Source organism: Macrobrachium rosenbergii, unplaced genomic scaffold, assembly GCF_040412425.1.
Source record: "Macrobrachium rosenbergii isolate ZJJX-2024 unplaced genomic scaffold, ASM4041242v1 171, whole genome shotgun sequence".
NCBI classification, from domain to species: Eukaryota; Metazoa; Arthropoda; class Malacostraca; order Decapoda; family Palaemonidae; genus Macrobrachium; species Macrobrachium rosenbergii.
The window spans coordinates 4,502,902-4,529,153 of record NW_027100729.1 but is presented as its reverse complement, the minus strand read 5'-3'; the positions used below and the strand labels follow the sequence as shown (position 1 = coordinate 4,529,153).

At 38.3% G+C, this 26,252-nt stretch overlaps 1 pseudogene; it reads right to left on the bottom strand.

Annotated features, from left to right (window-relative positions):
- The window catches only part of LOC136838101 (zinc finger protein OZF-like), a 143,868-nt pseudogene that overhangs the window by 12,379 nt on the left and 105,237 nt on the right, over positions 1-26,252 (bottom strand).

Below are 26,252 nucleotides of genomic sequence, written 5' to 3'. Positions count from 1 at the left end.
GTAGGGAATAGTTGGTCATTTTCAAAACCATAGTAGACAAGCTTGATTTGATAACTGCTATATCCAATGTCAAGCAATTTTTATTTATTGGCTATCTACCTACCTACTGAAAAAAAAAGCCGGTACCGTATTTTGGCTTTAAACCTTCACCAATAATTATCGTCAGAATGATGACTTCATGAGGCTCCACCCACTTTGGCCTCGTTATAATTCAGGATAACACTGAAGGCTATCATGGGCATTGTTGGATTAGAAAATTGAACTTCTGGCTATAAAAACTCATTTCTCGAGTAGTTGTAAGAAGTGCTAAGTGATCCTCAAGGATCCCAGCAGTTGGCCTAAACGTTTAATTCATGTATATTTCTGCTATTACTACTGTTGCGGCACTACTGCTACAGTAGTATTACTACGCTAGCACAGATACCCCACCCACATCTATGTGTCGTTCCGCCATTCATAAAGTCTTTGTCATGTTTTTTTCACTGTGCAATAAGCCATAGCCTCCTCAGAAATTAAGTTTAACATTAGATGATAGGTTATTTCATTAAGCTAACAAACTGGGTATGTTATTGCCGATGTTGAAGCTAAAGATAAAGAAAAAAAATTATATCGGATGATCCGTTGGTCTGCTGGAGATTTTAGCACATATAAGCTTGTATTTACTTTGGATAAAAATCTTATTTTAACAAAAATAGTTATATAAAGACTGTTTACATACAGTCTTTCTCGTTCTCTCTCTCTCTTGGTGACATAGTGAATAGTTAATGGAAATGACATTACAAGTATTATAATCACGTTACGCCAAATACAAATCAGACCATAAACATTGGATTTAAACTAGAAACTGAATAATTACCTACTCAGGCTATAGTAAGTATGGCCACGGGCTTTCTCTTGACTGTATAAAGTTGCAAGTCGTAAGACAAATGCAGTTTTGCAACCACGGGGACAATTCCAAATCCTGTTAGCCATTCTTGACTGCTATGGGTTTCAGAGCCGATGGAACAAGGTGAATGAGTTTCTGTCTGGTGGATGGGCGGGGCAACATTTCGTTAAAGGGTGTTTACCTTGCTTACGTAATGAATGTTTTTCGACTCTTGGCTCGTAGTCATTGGCCGTGGCGTCGGTTAGATCATTTTTACTCTATAAAAATTAAAACTATCGGGTTTAGGTTATTGATAATGCTGACAAAATTTGTGTGTGGTTGTAAAATATACATATGTCAATTTTCAGCTACATCCGATATTTTGATAAGGAGCAAAGTCCAAAAAACCATGTTACAGAGGCCCTGAATCTCATAGTAGGTACATATAATTTATGGAAATTCTCTCTTCTTGCAATTACTACTTCACTTTTATATCACTTACCTAAGGTCTGTTATTGAGGAAAATCAGCACGACACTGAAGAAAACACGTTCCTTCGCAGATCACCAGAGATCATCCGTAACAACAGAGGTTATCTGTGGCAAAGAGATGTGATCTCCATTAGCACATAAACATTTTCTATACACAATACAGTACCAATGAGATTGTACACTAAGCACTTGCAGATTCAATGCAAATGTGAGACTAATGCAGTGCAAAACGTGTGTGAAAAAATGTCATTTTTCCCATTCCTGTCTTCTGTGTCCCTGTATGAACCTGCAAACACAAGTTCTGTACAGGTTCAGTTTTAGTCCTGTTAATGTTCTGGGTACTTCCACATTAATATGAGCTAAAAATAGAGCCTTTAGAAGGCTGTGGCCTATAGCCTAAAATTAACATAAGACTTTAAATCATTTATATAATATCTGCCATTTAGACTGTCTTGGGTTACAGTAGCTGATGCTACAGGCTACAGGCATCATAATTTTTGAAAGAAAATTGTATTTTTCCTAACTATACAAACCTGAGGTCCTTTACATTAGGGATTACTTTCAGGCGTAGGCTGGAAACGGCCGTTAAACTCTTGAGCAAGGTGGTTAGGCAGCAACTTCCGCCAGGTAGGCGGGAATACCCGCCTGCCCAGATGTGCCCCCGCCTAACCCATGGGTTCCACGCTGGTGAATCTTGGTCACACAACTTCAAGACAAGGTCTTACCAGTGTGCGCCTATTCCTCAATCTGTGAATCCGTAAGTAGACACAAGATGTGAGGGGAATATGCAAGCATATTCGAAGGTTCCTTCAATCAAGCATTAGCCTGACTCCTTCCTCATACTTCGAAGAGGAAAGAAGGACGGAGAAATGGAAGCAGACTTCCATTCTCCACCATGGGGAACCTTCTGCAAGATGACAGGGTACGAGACAATTAGCTCTAGCCAGGCTGGCATTTCCCGAACTGGGAGCACGGGAGAGGAGGCGGGATGGAAGTTCGATGGAAAGAATTCCCAAGACCTAAGGGAAATAGATACTTCTCCTGAAGGAATCCATTCCCAGATCTCGGCAATGTCGCTGCCAGTTCCAGAGACTCGATAATTATCAGTTCATCCCGGCATCATCAGTTGCAATCTTCTTCTGAAGACTAGGACTTCTTAGCTAAGGAGTTGAGGGGGGCTGGCTTGAACTTACGTCCAGTTGAGATGACTAAGACCCAAAGGTCTTGGCCATTGTCTAAAGGACAAGTCAGTGACCTGGTATGAACCTTGATTACCGAGGTATCTGGCAAATCTCTGAAAGAGAAAGGCAGAACCAAGTAAAGGTTCGTTCCTAAGGGTCGAGCCAACTCAGGACTTACGAAACCGGAGATCCGAATTGGGACAAAGTCCTTCTTCTTAGCACTAGAATTGCACAAAAAACTGCAGTCGGCAAGACCCTCTGAGGCAGGAAGAATTCATATTCTGTCGAGGCAGGGGTGGAAGCTTGGTGTCTCAACCTGAATTAGCTCCTTCGAAGAAAAGAATTCATCAGGTCGAGAATGCTCTCGGAAGCCAGGACCGTGGCGGTCCCTGACACTCTCGGTCCCTCGGGAACTGCAAGGGTTGCGAGTGATGAAGGATCTTTGCGCCGACGAATCGGCGCGAAGTTCTCCGAAAACACAGGGGCGATCGTAACTTGAAGAGGAAGACCCTCGCTGTTTCCGAAGCATGAAACTCCTGTACCTCTCCCCTTGGAGGGAGACCTTGACAGATCCCATGAAACCCTCCTCGGCTATCTGGTTATACTACAAGAGAATCTGGGGACCGACACCCAAAGCACGCCAGGCAGCTGAACTCCAAAGATAATTTCGTCGGAGCTCTCTCTGTCCGTCTCGCACCTCTCGGAACAACCGAGATGAGAAGGAACAGGTGAGGAGAAAGAGTATCCCTATCTGTCCTGCCAGTAAGATAAGCAGGAGAGGCGGACCGTGAGCGATAATCAACCGAAGGAGATTACTGCCACACGGGGGAAGAAGAGCACTTGTGCCGTGGCAAAGCGCTTTCCTGGGAAGAGCAAAAGTTTACTCGAACATAGCCGAGAACCCGAATGGAAAAACTCGAGTAGGGCCAAGCCAAGCTGATCACGAACGCGACCCAGCTGGTTGGTATGCGGCGGACTGGGAGGCAGGCAGGGGCGAGCCGAGCCGAGCCGAGCCAGTCTGGCAAGCTGAGTCGAGCCGAGCCAGTCTCGTAAGCGCGACTGGGGCCAGAGCCGAGCTGGTTGATTGGCAGACTGGGACACAATCGGAACTGGGCAGGCCGGAACTTGTCTGCCGTGAGACTCATAACTGGGCAGGCAAACAATTGCTAGTTTCCCAACTCTCTAAACTCCTTCGAGGCCGAGGCCCCTCGAGAAGAAGGTTCAAAGGGGAATTCTGTGTCTGCTATCTTGCATGCTCGAACCCTAAAGTTCAAGACACAGGAATGAAGCCCGCCCGAGCAACCGAAGCAGCTGGCGAGCAGTATCGAGACACCTGGCGTCTCAGCACCCAGACACCTGGGTGTCACGGCAACCAGACACCTGGGTGTCTCGGCACTTTCTCTCGTCCTGTGCCTCTAGTCAGTAGAGTGCTCGTGATTCAGAGAATTCGAGCTACCCACGAGACTTCCGAAAGTCGGGAGCGGCTGCTTTGTTTCCTAATAGATCGAAAGAGCCAAGCACAGAACCAGTCTTAGACACAGACTTCCAAGACTGGCAACGAGGGCGTGGCCTCGAGAGGCCGCGCTCTCGCGGCCCCCGAAACGCAAGATCCCACAGGAGAATGCAAATCGGTTCCTGCCCGAGGGCGGGAAGAGCCAACGAGGGAACCTTGTCTCCCGGAAGAGAGTCAGACCCTTAGAAGTCCCGCAGGACTCCCGAAGAGAATTTCTTCCTTGCTTCTTATGATGTTCGAACTGACAGGATCGAGACACCAGGCTGGGAACCCAACCAAGCACTGGCAAGCACTCAGGAAGCACTTGCAGTGCTGGCAGGAAGAGCCGAGACACCTGGGTGCCTCAGCCCTTTCTCTCGCCTGCTCCCGCACTGGGCCCAGGAAAATCTCTCCAGACCAGATCAGGATACTCAATATTCCATAGAATCTCGAGCACTTGGAGCGGCTCGCGAACGAGCGCCCGAAGCAGCCACCATCTTAGAGGTGGAACCTCTAGGACTGGGAATGGTATCGCAAACTGAGGTCTGCGCGCCCACGGCTTCAAAAACACAAAACCCACGGCTATGCCAATCGGTTTCCTAACCCAAAGGTCGGGAAGAGCCAAAGAGAGACCCACTGCCTCCTCGGAAGGAGGCAGTCCCTAGACATCCAAGGGCATCAAGGGCAAGAAGCAGCCTTCCTCTCCTTCGGCCGACGGAGGTCTGTCCGATTCTCGGGACCCCCTTGGACCTCGGGAGAGGAAGGGAAGACGCAGCAGAAGACGAAATCGAAGATAAGATGAAGAAGATGGCGGCTACTTCCACAGGGCGGCTTCCTTCACCTCCACTCCGACGTCTTCTACAGGATGGTGGACACGAAACATCGTAACCTCCAGGGTAGTCCGGCAGGAACACAGCCGACGCGGCCCAGGACACCACCATCAGGAGAAGCAGCAGGCATGATCAGGACAGCCCATTCAGGAGCTACGGCAGCGGTTCGGAAGGCAGGAGGTACTGCAACGGCCAGGAACATCATGTCAATAGGGCGACTTCCTTCATCTTCACGCCGACATCTTCTACAGGATGGCGGACATCATAACCTCTGGGGCAGCTGGCAGGAACACAATGGAAGCGGCCCCAGGCACGACTGCCAGGAGAAGCGGCAGGCATGATCAGGACATCCGACGCAGCAGCTACAGCACAGGTTCGGAGGGCAGGAGCTATTGCAACGCCAGGAATGTCACTTCCACATGGCGACTTCCTTACCCTTCACACCAACATCTACGGGATGGCAGACATCGTAACCTCTGGGGCAGCTGGCAGGAACACAACGGAAGCGGCCCCGGGCATGACCACTAGGAGAAGTAGCGGGCATGATCAGGACACCCGATGCAGGAGCTACGTTAGCGGTTCGGAAGGCAGGAGCTCCTGCAACGGACAGAAATGTCACCTAAAAGTCACCAGCAGTGACAGGAACGATCAGGGCGGCTGCGGCAGGAAACCAGGAGAGCAGCCCACAGACTGTCGTCAAGTTGACAAGAGCATAACACAAGGAACAGCAGGAGCAGATGGACCACAGATACGCAGGAGGCATTGCAACAGCATACATGAAAACCAGCAATGACAGCGATCGATCCACATCGGCGGGAACAGAGTCAGAATGGTCCCGACGTGGAAATATGTCATCTAATCAGGTATTGTGGTCGATCCCGAAGCAACACTGAATGAATGTCGGGACTGCTTCATGCGAGATATTCTTGATATATCCAGCCAACTACTGCTGTGTCTGCAATGCTCAGTGTCAACCTGAAAGAAAAACAAAGATGATTAGTGGAGGGAGACTCCTCTCGCTACAAGGGGCACTGCCCTAAGCAGCAGGAGGAGGTACTCTCGGCGAGGTCACCCAATCGCTCCCCGCCCCTGGTCTTCACTCAACGAGTAAGCGAAGAGGGCGAAGGAGAGAGATCTGCTAAAGGGGAGAAGGAAGAACCTATGGGAAAAAATAAAAAAATAAAAAAAATAAAAAAAAGACGGATGGGAGGCCACCAAGGGCGCCGTGGAAGCGGAACTTATCGACGACGGACACAACCTCCCACCCGGCCCGTAATTCTCCAAGCGCAGGCGGCGAGCAACACTCAGCATAAGTAGGAAGGAATTAGTGATGCCCCTTATACACGGAGGGTGGAAGCCCAAGAAGGGAACGAACTCTTACGTCCCGATGAATGTAGGGGAGTGAAGATATTACGTCCCAAACTATATCTCCGAAAGTACAGGGGACGCCTTCAGTATTTACGTAAAGGGCTGCTGGAAGAGAAGCATTACCACTTGTTTACGCTACTCCAGTTACGCCCTTGGCCGTCAAACCCAAGACACAGGCAGGGAACGACGGCTTATGCAAGGTTATCACAAATCGTGGGTTTGTATTAATAAATATCAAACACGTATATATACACAAAAAACAGAAAGATCCCACCGGGATAATAAGAGCTTAACGACAGTCAGGCAGAGAGAATGAAAAACACGCCAGCAACGGCTGACGGCCGAAAACAAACTGGAATGTTTACATCTGGGCAGGCGGGTATCCCCGCCTACCTGGAGGTACTTACTGCCTAACCACCTTGCTCAAGAGTTTAACGGCCGTTTCCAGCCTACGCCTGAAAGTAATTCCCAATGTAAAGGACCGTGGGTTTGTATGTCAGGTAGTGCAAATGTTAGTTACGATGATTCAAACACCTTCCGATAATTAATCCAAATCCCGATTTACGGTGGGGTTAGCAATTAATATCCTGTTCATCACAAAATTTTATAGAAAATATGTATTTTAAATTTCCATTAAGGGTTAATAATTTACTGGCGCAGACAACAATGTACAATCACGCAGAGCTGATATGTTTTGTATGATTTTGTATGTTTTTGCCTGAGAGAATGGAATAGGTAGATTAATTGAGTTGACCTTATTTGCCCTCGTTGTGTGGGAAGTTTAAACAGGTCTGTTCGTTTAATTTTTGTGCGTTTGTAAATACAGGTAGTGCATGAGTGACGATAATTCGTCTTACGATAATTCGAGTTTACGAATGGAGTTAGCAATTAATGGAACCACTCTATGACAATAATTTAGAAAATATTTTTAAATTTCCCCACCCAAAACCCTGCAACAAAGCGTACCGACCATGTTCCGTAGAATCAGGCAGCAAAGAGACCAACAATAAACAGACCAACTTCTTTTTCTCCATCTCTTTATTCCATCTTCTAGTTTAAAAAGTAAGAGAATGATAAAAGTATTGTTAGTAACCTTCCATACTTTACTTGTGAAAATGCCTGTGAGCCATAAACAACCGACATGAGACTCTGTTGTTTTGCTAATAACCGAATCGGATAACAAATGTTTGGACTTGTATTTCAACCATCGTCCTGCGGTTAAACAATTATCGTAGTTATGCAAAACTGACGTTAAGTACTGATATGTTTTTACACTACCCTGGGTCCGCTTTGGAGAAAAGATCGGCAAGCCAAATATACCTGCTACAGTCACTCTTTAAGCTGCACGTTGTAGCTGAAGCTGAGAAAAGAATGTTCAAGCTGCTAATGACTATAAATTATTGTGCACTGGCAACATGGTTGAAACTCGACAGCAAATAAAATTGGTTAAAGTGGTTGGGTCAAAACTACTTGGCACTATTTGAAAGAACACATATTACTGCTGTTTTCACGCCAATAAAAGATAAATACAAATGCTCGTAGTAAGATGATGAAATCAACAAAACACCGCGAACGGAATCTTGAAAAAGCAAATTTAAAAAAACAAACGGCCAGCCTACCAACGTCATCTATTAACGAAAAATGGCTAAATTAATTTCAATTAGACATATTTAAGTTATATTTCAACTTAAAAACACTTTCAACATAAAACAAAAATACATATGTCCCTTATAAATAAAGTATCTAGAGATTCATTTACGCTGACTAGAAGCAAGAAATGCCCTCTGAACCGAGTTAAATGCGGCGTGATAGATTCCCAAACCAAAACATTTGATCGCTATGATCGGAATTCATAATGCAAAAGCAATATAAGAACATTTACGATTGGATACAGTGTAGTAAAGCATCACTTGTTAAAAGATCCAAGGAAAAGATGCACATTCCTTATTTTGATGTTTGTATAATGAGGTGTTATGTGAAAATAGAATGCAGTATAAAATGAAGGCTACCATATATGATATAGGAAAGTGCAGGCTGGGCCTTGTTTCTTATACAATTCTTTGTGCTGACTTATCATGTCATTCTGCATTAAACCTGCAGAATTACCTGGCTACTTGAAGACTATACCATTTGTGTATAAACATATATACTGTGTAGTGTAGGCTCTGACTAAAACCAAACATGTATAGAAACAAAAGGTACAGAACCCTAGTGATAAACTCAAACAAAACTCGAGGATAAGCAAAAGGCTTCAACAAACGACGACTTTTGTGGAACCTACCCCCATCGCGGCAGGGGAACACCTGTATATCGTGTCTTGGAACAAATAATTCTTGTTTTATTTACTGGGTCTCCTTTCAAACCTGTTCACCTGCCTCCTGTTCAGACCATCTTTGAGGACTGATGAGCAGTCCACCTTCCGCATGTTCCCTGCTTCCTGTACTGCAATGGGATGCTGCACTGAGTATAGCTACTGCAAAGAGAGGCCTCCTACCTAGAGAGAGAGAGATCTACCAAAAAGACCTTGAGATAATCCAAAAGTTGTCAGTCCACAAAGTCTGGGGCCCCAAGTTTGACACCTCGTGCACCATCGAAACATGATTATAAGAAATTTCTTCAATGGTGAAAAGGTTCCAAGACGTCAGAGCCTCCTGCTCCACAAACTTCCCACAACTCCCCCACACACGACCACGACTCTTGAGTAGGGTATAACAGCCTTAAATGTTTTCTGCCTCTTAATGATGAGGCCCCAAAAAATATATAAATTACTCCTCCTCCTCCTCCGCATTTAAATGGTCATAATTGAAAATTCAAGTCAAGATGAATATAAATGGATATCAGAATGAAAAGAAGAATGACAGACGTCCCAGGGTCACCCTCAGCCAGGGAAGGTTCAGGGACGTCTCCCTAAACAGATGTGAGCAAATAATGGACAGACACCTTAATCATATTCAAAAGGGGCATCCAACCCCACCCTTTATATCTGCCCAGTTCCTAAAACACCTAAATTGGTATTTTAAATATGTGTGTGTGTCGATCCTTCGTAAGTCACTCTTTCAAAAAGTGTTTTTGAACAGGTCAAGTTCAAAATTGTAAAAACCAATGATAATTACTTCCACAGTGAAGGTATTAAACTCGTCTGTCTTATTTGTCACGAGGATATGATTAAAAATACGATAAATAATTAATTACTTTTAACCGTAATTTAATTGACTGTTGTCAAAAATTCAGCCAGGAAATGGCCCCAAAACCGAACTGTTTCTATCATTCAAAATTGTACATTTGAATCGTTCAACAGAGACTTTTACTGGTTAGCCACGCTTGACCATCAACTTTTTTCGTGTTTCAAGATTCTTTATATTAGATGTGACCTTCAACAAAGTCAGTTTGAAACTTGTGCTTAACCTGTTCATATAATCTTAATACTTGTTACATATTTATAAATAGTTTTACAAACGATTAAATATAAAAATAAAAAATTTGAAAAATTTAGATTTCATCCAATCTTTTGAGACAAAATCGTAATATATCTCATTTATTTAACTAGAGATTTGACTCACAATAGAGGTCAATTTCAAGGCTGCATTAATTTTAAGCCATATTAAAATATTTGGAAGATGTTTTATGTAGCTTTTATTTTCTGTCTATGGAATTATAATGAAAATAGATGTTTAACTGATCTTGAGTCAGAGTTTGAGATACAATTGGTTTTGAAATAAATTTGTGTGCTTTAGAGTTGTTGGTTTTTCTTGTTAGTAGTGTTCTTGTTGTGTATATAGTTCTATCTTTGTTTTATGTTCCCTTGTTTTGTTTGTCATTTTGGTATACACACACACACACACCAACTTCTAGCAATAACGAGGATCAGTGTAGTGAATCACTTGTAACATATTTTTGACCTTAGATGAGGCCACACTGAGAGGGATATCCATACATAAATGACTTTCTTCAATAATTGTCTTCAGCCTTTATAACATCTTCTCCAATTGCATTTTCTCCAATTCCTTCGTCCAAAATTTTATAGGCATGTCATTTTTGACTGTTATCTTTTTCCAGTCAATGAATCTTGGCCTTCCCCTCCTCCTCCCCCTCCTCTCAACCACCTTCATGACCTTGGACCCTTTCCAAACAAGATCATGAAATTCCCTTCTCCTCGACTGACATTTCCAAACCACTGCAATTTTAATTTGCTGAATCATCTTTTGCATCACTTTTTATCAATTTGACTGTCCTCATTCAAAAATAAGACGTTTCTGATCCTGTTTCTCTCTCAGACTTAGAGATCCATCATGTCAACATCCTCATTTTTCTCACTGAATGACCAGGGCAACTGCCTTTGGAAGTTCATGAGCCTTCTTTAAAAGTTGACCACACGTCTCAGTTCCAAAACACCATCGCTGGTCTAACTACACTTTTAAACAACCTTCCTTTTACTGTTGCACTAATTTTGGATAATTGTCGCAAGCAATTAGGTAAATGATTCCTCCATCAAGAAACTGTATCCTGTGGTTTATTTTGAGTCCATTATACCATCATCCATCACACAGGACCCAAAAGTATGCCTTGAAAGTGGTAACCCTCTGATGTTAGAATCTGATAAATAACTTCCCCTAACTGCACCTGTTTTCCTTCCCCTCCCATCCATCAGATATCCTGCCTTGGCTTGTTTATAGCTGCATAAACCTGATCTTATAATCTTGTCTCCACAGAACTTTTTCTAAACCAGTTTGGTACAGTCAGGTCCAGAAAAGTCATCAGAATAAATTACAATCCAAAGTGACTACTTCTTCTCTGACATCTGATGCTAGACTGGGACAAGTCCATCATTTGATCAAAGATGTGGGACTGAGATCTTGAATCTTGAAAAAACAGAATTATTTTTCTTAACTAAGACTTTTCTTAAGTTGTTCCCACTTCAGTGTACTTACATGTTTATTGTCCCTTCCTCTGCATACATATCTTAATATATTGCACCTAGAATTAGTTTAGATCTAACTGCCCTTCTAATCAACTCTGTTTTCCTTCCTTCTTTGTAGTGACCACTTCAGCGTTACAAAATAGCCTAAATAATTATGCGCTGAATTTATCAATCAGTGTCTTCACCAGCTCTTGTAGAAAACCATCAGTCCCCAAACCAATGCACTTGTTTTATCAATTTGTTTGACTAAGGGAACATAGTAGCATGAAGTCCTGCATTCATCGTTGAGACAATAACTAAATACCTAAGAAATTGAAGATATTTTGCTATTCTGGACTACTTTGCCACACTTTTAAATGCTTGAAACACTGATTCTCCCTGGATTCATCGCCCAGTTCTTGCATATTTACCCGATCATGTCAAGCCTTCTCCAGATCAAATAATGAATAGATACAACATTCTTTATCCAGCACATGCATTTTGTCTGCATGTTTTCCATTGCACTTGCCTTTCCAAAATTTTGCATCTAGTTCGGTTTGATGATTTACTGACCACATAAGCAGTGGCAAGCTGTTGACTTCACTGTTGTTGTTTCATTCCTTTAATTCTTTTGGAAGTATAATTTTTTCATGGATATTCTGTAATCTTCCGAGAACTGTGAAAGAATCCCCGCTCAACGCATGTTTTTTAGTGAACATCCAGATTTCTCATGTTTGATAGAGAACAATTATAAACTTACAATAACAAGCATTGTCCATCCAAGCCATCATATATTATTTCTTCCACTACAAGTTGTAAATCCTCCCATCATGTCAGAGTTTTTCCATTTTCACTCGTGTTCTTTGTATAACAGTTGCCAATCAAATAACCAAGAACCATTCAACCTTAGACTGTAATAAGAAGAAACGAAGATTGTTGAGATTGTAATCCTGGATTAATTATTTTACTTGTTTAGTATGGTTCAAGAATTATATTCATTTACTTTGTTGTAACAAAGTGACGTCATTGGCTGCCTTTTATATTGAGTTTCCTTAAATGTTCTTTTTCATGCTCGTTTTGTTTTCGTATTTTTTTAAAGACTGGGAATGAATTTTATATGTTAAAAATGAGTCTAATTTATATTACGAATGAATACGAAATTATTTAAAAATCGTGGAAAACGTAAAAGGTTATATTTCATCATTGATAATGCAATGGCTATCCAGATTCACCGATGTGGGAAGATAGGTTATTGGCCAGTAGTGAATTATAAATTCTTGAGATGTTACGCTATTACAGACGAGATCAAATAAGTTCTGCTGGTATCTATGCCTGGATGAAACAAGTTTCTCCCCTGGAAAGCCAGAATACTTCATCTCATCTCTCATAACTTTTCATTTAAAATTAAAAAGAAAATTAATTTAAATAATAAACATGATTGAAATATTAGGGCATATAATTATCCATGTATGTAAGAAGCCAAGAAGGATATTGATGATGAATCACTTGTATCTATAGTATAAATGGATTACCCCACAGTTACCATATATTCTCAACTGTGGTAGATCAGAGGAATATAGGGTATAATATTTCCTGAGTTCAAGAGGCATTTGACATACTAGCCTATGAAGAAACCCTGAAGGGCTATATATAGGAAGACAAATATATATATAGACAAATGAAGATAATGATCATGCAGTGATGATCTAGACAAGGACACAAAGAAATTACCTATATGTTATATTGTATAAATACAGATCATTTCAGTGTATATATAAAGAAACATATAACCGTTGGTGTGAAAATTATAAATCTAATGCACATGATACAAATTATTGTGAGTAGAAAATCATGTGAAAACAGTGAGAAAAGAAAATGATGATTCAAGTGATGAAAATATGAAATGGTCATATATTATCTTTTTAGAGCTAGTGAATCTAGTTCAATGAATGAAGGTTTGTTGGTTGATTGTATGCAATGCATATATTATTGGTATAGAAATCAAAGTTTGTAAAATTTGATGAAGATTTTAATTGAGCTTGCAGATGGTATAGGACCACAGGTATTGTTTAGGTAAAGGTAATGCTGTTGTAAATTTACATGATTCAAGGGTAATGTATATAGGTTACTTTAAGCGATGCCTATATAGTTGCCAACAAATATTTCTATATACATATATTAGATATATACAGAAGAAGATATATTGGTAATCCTGGAGTGACGTATCTTGTTTATATGGTTTACGAATAACGCATACTTCTGTTGTAACAAAGGATATCATTGGCTGCCTCTATATGAGTTTCTTTAAATGTTCTTTATTCTCGTTTCTTTTCGTATATTTTTTGTAGACTGGAAATGAATTTATATATATTAATAATGTAATATATATTACTAATGAATATAAATTATTTAAGAAATCGTATATAAAATTATATTTCATCATTGATAATGCAATACTATCCACATTCACCGCACTAGATAGGTTATTGGGCAGTTGATATTATAAATTCTATAATATTACGCTATATATGGACGAGTCAAATAAGTTCTGCTGTTATCTACTGCCTATATATGGATATGGCTGGATAGCCATATATATATATATATATATATATATAACTATATTTAAAATTAAATAGGATATATTTAAATAATAAACATATTGAAATATTAGCATATAATTATATGTATGTATATATATATATATATATATATATATATATATATATATATATATATATATCTATATATATATATCTATATATATATATCTATATATATATATATATATATATATATATATATATATATATATATATATATATATATATATATATATATATATATATATATATATATATATATATATATATATATATATATATATATATATATATATATATATATATATATATATATATATATATATATATATATATATATATATATATATATATATATATATATATATATATATATATATATATATATATATATATATATATATATATATATATATATATATATATATATATATATATATATATATATGCACATATATATATATATATATATATATATATATATATATATATATATATATATATATATATATATACATACATATATATATATATATATATATATATATATATATATATATATATATATATATATGTATATATAGCAACATAAATTCATATGCACATATATATTCACATTTATAAAAATATCCTAATGAGTCATTTCCTTTTACAGAAATTCATCCAAGTAGGCTGCATGCACTTCAGTGTCTGGATTGATGGATGTGTGGATTAAAAAAATCAACAGTCAAGCCAAAACCAGCATATTTTCAATCCATACCTATAACTCAGAGTAAGATTTAACGTCAAAACACAGAAAACCTTAGCTCATTAATCTTATAGGAAAAATATAAGCTGATTATGATAAAGACTATTTGAACATACACCTATGAGATAAAATCACTTTTAAAATCAAAACACCACACCTTAAGATATTAACACAAGAAAACACATTGCGTATCCTGAGGTTAATATTTTTTCTTTCTCTTCTGTAGCTATTCCAATTTTTAAGATATATTTAGCTTTCTCTGTAGTAACTACTTTTCGCCATATACAATAATGATCAGAATTATCTAAAACTAATTTTGCCGCAAATAAGGTCAGCTATTCTGACTTGTTTCAAAAATAATTATTCATCTGAAATTTCGGTTATTTTGAAAACTTTTGCTTTTTATTTATAGCAAATCGATGTGATATTAGGACCTTTCGCAATTAAACAAAATAATCTCTTCTTTGAAGGTATCAGATATAATGTTAGTGGGATCCATTAATTACACAGTATATGATGTCTAGGTATTTCGTTATTTGTAACTAGTTTAAATAATCATCATATTTAAGACAAAAAAACCGAGGTAATGTTGTTCACCAAATTCAGCCTTGACCCTGTCACAGAGCACGTTGATCCACAACAAACGATCAAGAAAAAATCGCAGGCCTGATAATAAAGGAAGCAAATCGTCGCCGCATTGAGAGGGCAACATCTAGAAGCATTATAATCGGAATAAAACCATCGGACATATAAATATAATGAGATGCATGCACTAAGGATATACAAGGAAGTTACGGTTACCATGGAAAAAATATGGGAGGAAGAGAATAAATGCAAAAAAAAATTTAGATCTGGCTCCAGGTCAACCACACGCGATCAGGACCGACAAATCCAAGCAAAAATAGCTGAAAGGGACCATTCAAAATGCCGAGATTACTATAAAGAACTGCATCTTCAAGTAACACCCCAAACTGTGTCCAGACCTCCTTCACGAAGAAGTCTATCACGAACTCCTTCAATTAAGGATAAATTGACGATGCCACAAACGCTTAAGACTGCTGTTCGCTGAGGAATACGTTGATGAGGACCTTGACTTCTGGGGGCATGTCGTGTTTTCTGACGAGAAGACCTTCTCCTCTACTAATCACGGCAGAATCCATTGCTGGAAAAGACAGCCCAAGGCAAGATGATTGTGAGGTTTTTCAATTTTAATCAGTGTTCCTCAGCAAAGAATTCCTTATGTTTTATTTTTCACTGAACCACCTTTATGGAACTGGAATGGATTGAAGAGTTGTCGATGCTTAAAAACTATTCTATAAAAATAAAAATTTCTGAACCGTCTTAGTTCATGGAGTCCAACAATCCCAAAACCCATCGGCATTAAAACTACTGGTATCGGTCATATTCTCCCATACCATTAAAATGAAAATTACCCCAAGTTTGTTTTAACCTGAGTTCACAAATGTAATGGTGATCCGTAAAGATGTTCTCATCATAATTCTCTTTTAATATAAAAAAACCCACATTGGATTATGATAATTTGACAAATATTTAAATAAGTTTCCCTCAGACTTTTTATGGCCCTAAACCCATTTTAAATTTTTCCATCATTAATGATATCCCCAGTAGTTTTCAGAATTGTTATTTATAACACTTGCTTATAATGCTTAGGCACCACAGGAGTGTATTTAAATAAAAAGGATTCTTAATTATATTTATATTCTATAAAAATACAACATCGCACATAATTCTGCTTTGGAGTTGACATTTTGTTGTATATTACAAAGAAGCTATGGCTTCTTTGTAATAAAACAAATTAGAACATCTCTGCAAGTAGAATGGGAGAGTGATGTTGTAAATTTATAGAATATAAATTGACTAATTATAAGAATGTTTTTATTAAAACACTACTGCTGGCCTAACAAACCATCATTATAGTGTTATAAATATGAATGAAACCGGAAAAAATTCGGTAAATTAATGATGGAAAAATTTATTCCATGTTTACTCTTAAAAATGGGCCATTTTTCTTATTACTGATATTTGTCTTATCGGAAAAAAGTATTTTTTTATTTAAAACACAAATTATACATACATCCTTTATGGAGGCGCGGAGTTCTTACGTCATTCTGTAAGAGAATTATGATGGATTTACGATCACCATTACATTTGGAACTTAGACCGTTAAAACAAAAACGTTTTAATTTTCATTTAAATTTGGAATGCTAATATGACCTATACCAGTAGTTACCAATATGGGTTCAGGGACGTGAGAGAATAGTTTTGAACTACGACAAAACTTCAATCCATTTTTATTTTTATCGTCAAAAGGTGGTTCAGGGAGCAAAGGCATGTAGATATTCCAGTTCCAGTAAAATTGCCGACCTCAAAAATAAAATATTTGGGGCTTCTTGTTAATGCATGAGGAACCAGAAGAGGAACGAAAATAAGGAATCAACTGATGATTGTATTGTTCTTTTTCTCCAGAATGGATTCTGCCGTGATTAGTAGAGATTGTTTTCAAGGTCATCTATGCCAGAAAACACGACTCGCGTGATAGACCACAAACGAGGATGGACAAAATAGTTAATAATTTTAAATTTTACTATCAATTTATAGTAATTAATGAAATTATCATTATTATTTATTATTTTGCTTGATTACCGTCTTCTCACAGTTTAATGGGATGTTAAATTTTTTTGCATTTATTTGTTTTCATAATTCATGATTTGTAAGTGGTAACTGTCCTTGTATATAATTATGTACATCCACATCTCATTATATTTATATGCTGAGCCAGATTGACATTGTATTGTCAAGAAAAAGTAATAAATTTCCCACCTAAAGCTTTATTATTAAGTAAACCTGCATTTTTTCACCCTAATAGTGATAAAATTTGCTTTGGATCAACGACTTGAAGGGTCAAGTAATTTGGTGAATGAAGTTAACCAGATTATTTTGCCCTAGTATATATTTATTTATATTTTAGATAAATCAGACATCTTTAAATCTTTTAATGGTTACTCCATTATCTCTGATACCTTCTATTGCTCGAGAGGTCCTAATATCACTGACTTTGTAAGTGCTAAACCTTTTATCATACACTATTTTCTTAGATTTTAACCCGAACTGGGAGAAAATTACTTGAACATATTATAAATTACTCTAAATACATGTAAATATACTGCTAAAATTGGAATGCAGAAAATTTAAAACATAACCCTCAGGATACGAATTATTTTCATTAATAAGATATTAAACTACGGTGTTTTTATTTTGCAAAACTATTTTGCTGTAGAACTGAATGGAATGTTAAAACATATCAGTCATTTCAGAAAAATAATTATTTTTCCTTTAAACAAGTTAATAGATGGTACCTTTCTATACTTATTGACACCCTTCATTGAGTTTTATGATAATTCTGATACATTCCAGCTCTTTGGCTTGAAATTCAGATTGTCATAATCCACACATCCATCAATCCAGATACTGAAGTGCAGCAGAGCAGAATTTCTGTAAAAGAGAAATTCCTTAGAAAAATATATTGAACCCAACGCAACATTATTGTGTTATATATATGTGCTTATATATGTGGTGTAGTTGATTATCATATTTTATATATCATATATGTATGTTCAAATAGTATTTATCATGATGTATGCTGTATATATCTATAATATTATATATGAGCTATAGGTTTACATGTATTTTACTTAAATCTTATGATATATATATGGATTAAATATATATATTTATATATTGATGTATATATATATACCACCATGATATATATATATGGGCATATTATATATTGGATGGATTATATAAAGATATGACTCATTATATTTTATATAAATGTATATATATATATATATATATATTATATATATATATATATATATATATATATATATATATATATATATATATATATATATATATATATATATATATATATGCATATATATATATATATATATATATATATATATATATGTATATATATATATATATATATATATATATATATATATATATATATATATATATATATGTATATATATATATATATATATATATATGTGCATATATATATATATATATATATATATATATATATATATATATATATATATATATATATATATATATATATATATATATATATATATATGTGCATATATATATATATATATATATATATATATATATATATATATAATATGCATATATATATATATATATATATATATATATATATATATATATATATACATATAGATATATATATATATATATATATATATATATATATATATATATATATATATATATATATATATATATATATATATATATATATATATATATATATATATATATATATATATATATATATATATATATATATATATATATATATATATATATATATATATATATATATATATATATATATATATATATATGCAATACATACATGGATAATTATATGCTAATATTTCAATATGTTTATTATTTAAATACTTTCCTTTTTAATTTTAAATGAAAAGTTATGAGAGAGAGAGAGAGCCAGCCTCGCGCTGGCTTTCCAGCCACACCTCCACCTAGGCAGTAGATAACAGCAGAACTTATTTGACTCGTCCGTAATAGCGTAATATTCAAGAATTTATAATTCAACTGCCCAATAACCTATCTCAAGTGCGGTGAATGTGGATAGTTTGCATTATCAATGATGAAATATAATTTTTACTTTTTCGATTTCTTAAATAATTTCGTATTCATTCGTAATATAAATTACATTATTAACATATAAAATTCATTTCCAGTCTACAAAAAATACGAAAAGAAAACGAGAAGGAAAGAACATTTAAAGAAACTCATATAGAGGCAGCCAATGACGTCCTTTGTTACAACAGAAGTATGCGTTCATTCGTGAACCATGTAAACAAGATACGTCACTCCAGGATTACCAATCCCTATCTTCTTCTTCTGTGTAGTCTAAGTAGGAATGTGTATCGAAATATTTGTTGGCAACTGTACCTGTCCTGTTTTGGAAGGAATTAGTTTGACCTCAGGTCACCTGTCAATCTTTGTACCAGAGGTCTCTGCGAACTGCGCAGACATCTGCATCCTGCTTTGTAAGCAGCCACTTTTCATCAGCAAATCAGCAGTACTTGTCCCCTGCTCATTATTTCGCACCTCTCTCACAAGATACCAGTCTTATCCCTCTGTAATTTGTGCAGTCTTCTATATCCCCTTTCCCTTATAGATATATTGGGACCATATACTATTTCTCCAGCTGTCTGGCATTTTTGTTGTGGGTAGACCTTTGACAAGAGGTCCCAGAGTATATATATCAACGCCTTCTCCTGCAAGCATTTCCACGCCTCAACTGGTAGACATATATGCCATCAGGCCCAACAGCAGCCTTCCTTTCCATTCCTTTTCATTTTGTCAAGTGCCGCTCTCTTCACTTCACTTCTTCTCTGGTGATATTATCTGGAAGTGCTCTTACTTACTCGTGGGTTTCCCTCTTCTCTTATTCTTCTGGGGTTCTCTTCGTTTAATAGCAGCTTCTCAAAATGTTCCTTCCACACCTTGCTCTTATCCATTTTTCCCTTGACAAACACTCTTCCACTTCGGTCCTTGGTCTCCTCTAGTTGCTCTATCTCTTCTTTTGCTATGTTGTAGTCATCATCTTCTCTGACCCTCTGATGTTTCTACTTTCTCAGACATTTCATTTATTCCTTCTGCCTTTGCCCTCGCCCTCGCCCTCATACAGCCCTTTTGCTTCTTCTTCTTCTTCTTTACTTGGAAGCGATTTTTCCAAGCCATTTCATTTTCCACAGATTCACCTTTCATATATTATCGTTGCTTCTCGTTTCCTTTTGACCTTATCTTGAATATGTTGGTTCCACCACCAGCTCTCCTTATCATTAGGTGGTCCTGTAGGCTACCTGATGTTTCCCTAATAGCAGCTCCTCTGCTGTTCTCAGTATCATTGTGCTATTTTCTACCCACCAGATGTTCACATCATCTGCTAATCTAATGCTGTGCAGGACCTTTTCTTTCAAACTCTGTCTCATCTCTTGGTCTTTGAGCCTCCACCACTTTATCTTGGGCTGCACCATACAGTAGTTTTCCCTTGTGCAACCCGCCGTATCTTCAAGAAATCAGACACAACTCTAACCTGTGTTGTGGGATAACACTTTCTCCCTTTATGATCTTGTAAGGACGGGATTGAGTGACATACTGGCTGGGTGTTGACTGGTTCATTGGTGGTTCCTTACTGAATGAATGTACTGTACATGTTGTTGTTTCAGATTTAGCTGGCCTTGTGCCAGCACGGGCTCTTGCTCCTAGAGCAGCCCGCAGCGTGAATGTACATGTTGTTGTTGTTTTAGATTTAGCTGGCCTTGTGCCAGCACGGGCTCTTGCTCCCAGAGCATCCCGTAACTCTATGTTGATGATGAGTCTGCGAGGTGGGTAGGTCGGAAGAAAACTTTATTATGATGCATGAAAGGGATTTTGGTGGGGGTGATTTTTGAAATGAAAAGATTTAACAGGCAAGGTTGCAACCTCTGTGAAGCCTGAGTACCCATCAGATGAGGATAAAGTATGATAGCAGTGGTGTTGGCTAGTGGGAGGGCCAACAGATGGAAGAAAGAAGAACTGAGTAGTAGGCATAGGTAGCCTAATATGCTGGCTCAGTGGTGATCAGAGCCATATTCCTTGTCGATTCCTGAATTCTTGTGTCTGCGTGTTTTGTGTATTTGTTGAGTGTGATTGTGGTGGATGACGATAGGGGAGGAGTGATTTCTAAAGAGTCCAGCAGCTAGAGATGAATGGTATGGCTTTTGATTTGTTGTCTGGGTCGGTTAAAGGTTTGGATTCTTTAGAGTTGCCGTGGTGGTGGGTAGGAGCGTAGGAAGCCTGCAAATTCATGGATGTCTGTCAGTATGTGCTTTGTTATTTGGGTAGCTGTTCTTTCATTTCCTTCATAACTTGTTCTTAACTGTTCTGTCTCCGTACAGTCAAGAAGGTAGTGTTCAGGGTTCTTCTGGGATTGTTTCTGCACTTGCATGGTTGAGGGTTGTCTACTACTCTTTGCCATGTCTTGCGTGAATGTACAGAACCTTCGAAGATGTTATTGGCCTGTGCGAGCCGCCATTAGCATCTACACACAGACAGAGCAACACAGAGAGTAATGTTTAGGACATCTGTGTTTGTCGGCAGATAAACAGACGGCGATTGTAGAGACATAATAAACATACGATGATAGAAACATATATCAATGGAAAGGCCAGAAATTCTATTTGGCCAATTGGACTGAGATTCGAGACAGATTAATGAATACAATGCAGTAGCATAATATATGCGAAATGGCGAGACGTTTGGCATCTTCACAAACAGAAACACACATACAGTTTGATACAGAAGATTCGGTGGAACATTATGAGTACATCACTGGAATGCTTGCATGGCAATGCAAGTAGTGGTGATTGCACATGAATCGAGACAACAATGGTTGAAACAGAGAAACGTATGGTAGAAGTTGCGTTCCTTGAGAGAAAAGGGGGTGTTCTTGTTCCCTTTTTGTCTGAGTCCCTCCGAAGATATGACGCACGAAAGCATGTGCTCGAAAGAGACCACCATCCATGGGGGCGATGGATGGGTCTCTTACAATCTTACAGTTCTTCACTTCCACCAGATGGTTCTTCTCACGCTAACAGAAAGTCTATTTGCGTCTGTCTCCCCACTACTATGTTGCATCCCAATTTTGCTTGTCAAAAGGTGTTGTTGTGCCAAATCAAAGACAATGCAAAATCTACTATAAGTTCTCCCTCCTCCTTCATTCCTTTCTCCCATTCCATGTCCTCTATGAATCCTACTAATATTTTCCAGCTGTCCAATGTGTCCATTCAGGTCACCTCAATCCACTAGTCTTTCTTCCATTTCTACTGATCTATTTCTATTCATCTCTTCCATCTCCTCCAGACCCTATTTTTAACCTTGCTCATCACAGCCCACTTGTGGTGCATGAGCAGTGACTACATTTAGAATGTGTCCCTCACAGCACACAGTTTCACTTTCATTATTCTACAGCTTTTTCTTTTTCTTTCAGCCTCAACTACATTTCCTTCATGTCCTTACTAAGAACCACAACCCCAACTCCATCTTCCCCTTTCATCAGTTCCACTAGACAGCACCTTCAATCCACACCACTCTCTCTTGCCTTGTTTCCCTCCACCTTGTCTTGCACACAAGATATCAATTTTCCTGCTCTCCACCAACATCCTGCACCACGCCTCCCCTCGTCGTCCGGTCATGGCGCCCAACATCAGGATTCTAATTCTAAGCTCTTGGACTTTCTTCTTTAACCCGCCCGTCCTTAGCGTGGTAGCCATACAGACCTTACAGTTCGTTGGGTTGCCCCAGGTCCTCAGTGTGTGAGCACCTTTGATGTCTGAGAATTGCTAACGCAATTTATCCAGGTGGTCCGGGGCGGAGCCCATCCGGCGTCGCGTGAACAGGAGTACGTCCTGGCCTTCTCTTGGTGTTCCTGGCTACTATCCATGGTTTTGGCAGTGTGAGGGCTAGAAAGATAGCTAACCTCTGAAGCTTTATTAACCCATAAGAGTTCAGGACAATAATGAGATACAATTGATCATACCAGCAGGCAGCTACAACTAATACTCCCTTGCTTGCACTGCCAGGCACACTCCTCCTTGTCAACATATCTTCAATTCACGAATACTGCTAACCCATACAAAGTGAAATCCACTGGCATCCAGTTCTCATCTGCTCATCTTAATTTGAACTCTGACAGGATCCATTTACCTGTCCTAATTATTCCTCCACTTCTCTTGTGTTATTGTAAATATAAGTGATTCTAGTCATCGAAGAGTTTGCCTACAGTTCCCTTTCTAGTAGAGCCCTCAGCCCATTTTCTCTTCTTCATGTTCTACCAGCCCAGGCATTGAGACAGTTGCATCATCCCTTGTGTTCAGTCTCGGCCTTCACGGCTTTTAGAATATATATAATATATACATATATTATATATAAACAGGTGTATGTATGTGTGTATGTGCCACATTGACTTTAAACGCATGAGCAATAACCACCAAACTCGTTATCATTGACTTACTGTCTGAAATCGGCACTGTGGGGTAAGACATGCGGGCATGAGGCGCAAAGGAGGGGCAAGGGCTTCCTGAAGCGTGGCTGGGTTTGCCCGTGCCACGTAGACTTAGTAGGTAACGATTTATCATACCCGAATTTGGGTGTACTTATGACTTACTATCTGGAAGATGTTGTGGGGGTAGGGCATGAATGGCACCAAAGGGGTGTGGGTTGAGAGGGTGACAGGATGAGAGAGAGAGAGAGAGAGAGAGAGAGAGAGAGAGAGAGAGAGAGAGAGAGAGAGCAGAGGTGTTAGGGATGAGAAGGGGAAAAAAAGAGAGAGAGAGAGAGAGTTTTTGTCACTCAGCTATCCAGGGCAGCTCCGGATTGGTCAGATAGTGTGTGTGCGTGTGTGTGTGTGTATATATATATACTTAAATACTGCTGTTCAACCTCTCTCCCTTGCCTCTTAGTAGAATAGCAAATTGATTTTCTCTTGAAGCCAGGAACACAAGGCAGAATTCTCGCATGAGAAAGAGGGGAGCAGAAAGAAGCAGGAGTTGTTTCCAAACTAAGGTCGCCAACCGACCAAAGGGTGGGAATTTTAAACTCACAAGCTTCATAGAGGGGATACAGTTTTGCTAGGCCAGACCTTTGATACACCCTTAAAACCCACTGCTGACCTATGTACTGGTAGTCTGTCATTTTCCAAACAATGCACAACCGTTGTCCAAATTTTCATCTCTTAAAAAGTCCCTAACTAAGAACCCCTAGTAAAGCATATTCCCTTTACGAAGTCATATATTAAGTGCATTCATTGCTGTCTAGTGAAATCACATCACTTCCCCTCCACAGCGTTAAAAGTAGTATTCTTGATGAGATTCATCACTTGTGATGAGTGAATTTACTACTGAGCTTCTTCCAGTCCAGATTGTACCTGGATACTTCTTTTCCCCACGTGTGTCTATACCTTGAGCCTGCGACTGCCTCTTGCGGAGAAGAATCTGCATTCATCGTCAGTGCCAAGAAGGGGCTTTCAATCTCAGTGCGATCACTTCATTTTAGCACTGGGGCATCTATCACAGTCAGGACTAATATTTTGAGCCTTGCTGTAAATAATCCATTTTCCTTTTATTCTACTTTGTTGAAACTAGTTTTCCAGTAAGTTTTACTTCATTGATCCTCAAGGTTGTATAATAAACATGTTTGTAATACTAGTTTTCAGCTGCTTTGACCTTTTCCATTTGATTGTCTGTCCTTTAGAGTTACTCGGCCTTGATTGGCAGAGTTACATAGGTCTGAGGTAGAACAGGTCATATAACTCCAATTAATAGGTTGTTGACGTAAATAACCGACCGACCCACGTAACAATATACATATATTATATATATGTATGTTGCGATAGATCGTCGGTATTACGTCAACAACTATTATTAATTGCCTGTTCCCCCTCGAACGGGTAACTCTGTAATCGAGCCGGTAAACTCTGAGATTTGAACGATCGGAAATGGAAGATAACCGGCGAAAAACAGTATTGCAAACAGCAAGTTTTGTTCGAGATCAATAGTAAACTTACTGGAAAACTGGTTTCAACGAAGCAAAGAAAGAGAGATTGTTGCAGCTCAATATTTGAATAGATAACACTCGAAGTGCTAAATAGTGATGCCCAACAGAAAAAACCTCTTCTTGGCGCTGACGATAGTCTTAATTCTTCTCCAAGCGAAGGCATTTCGAGCTCAGTATGAACGCAGCATTAATCGATAATCTTTGAACTGGCTTTCTCGGTATTAACTAATTCATCACAGGGATGAATCTTGCTATCAAAAGAATACTACTTTGCTATTGGAGAATGATAACAGTTTCACTAGACCAACAATGAATCTGCACTTAATATATGACCGTGAAAAGTGTGCTTGCTAGGAGTTCTTGAATTAGGGACTTTTAAGAGATGAAAATTTGGACAACATTTATTAATTATCATTGAGAGAAAATGATCACTGGCTACATGTAAAGAAAAGTGAGTTTTTAAGGAGTCAACATCGAATATGACCTTTTAAAACTGTCCTGAGAAGCTTTATTGATTTAAAGTCTGCCTTTTATGGAGTTGGCGACTGCTGGCCTCTGTAACTGCTGCTCTCTTTCTCATCTTGAGAATCTGCCTTGTGTTCAGCTTCAGAAGAAAATCATTTAACTATTACTGAAAGGAAAGAGGAACAGGTAACGTATTAAGTATATATATATGCACTATTACACCTGACAATCTGAGCGGTAACAAAACTCTCTCTCTCTCTCTTTCCCCTCTTTCTCATCCTAACACCCTCTGCTCTCTCTCTCTCTCTCTCTCTCTCTCTCTCTCTCTCTCTTTCTCTCTCTCTCTCATCTCTGTCACCTTCAACCCACACTTGCTAATTACCGATCATGTCTTACCCCCACAACATTCTCTTCAGCTATTAGTCATATGTACACCCAGAACCAGTATGATAAATGGGTGATTTACTGAAGTCTCAGTGCCAGTGAGGCTCTTCACGTTCCGAAAACCCTTGCCCCTCGCTTTGTGGTGTAACTTGGCGCCAATCTTGATGCCATTTCAGGCAGTAAGTCATGCGTATGCAGTTTGGTGGTCTTTAAAAGTCAGTAGTAACACCTTCTACA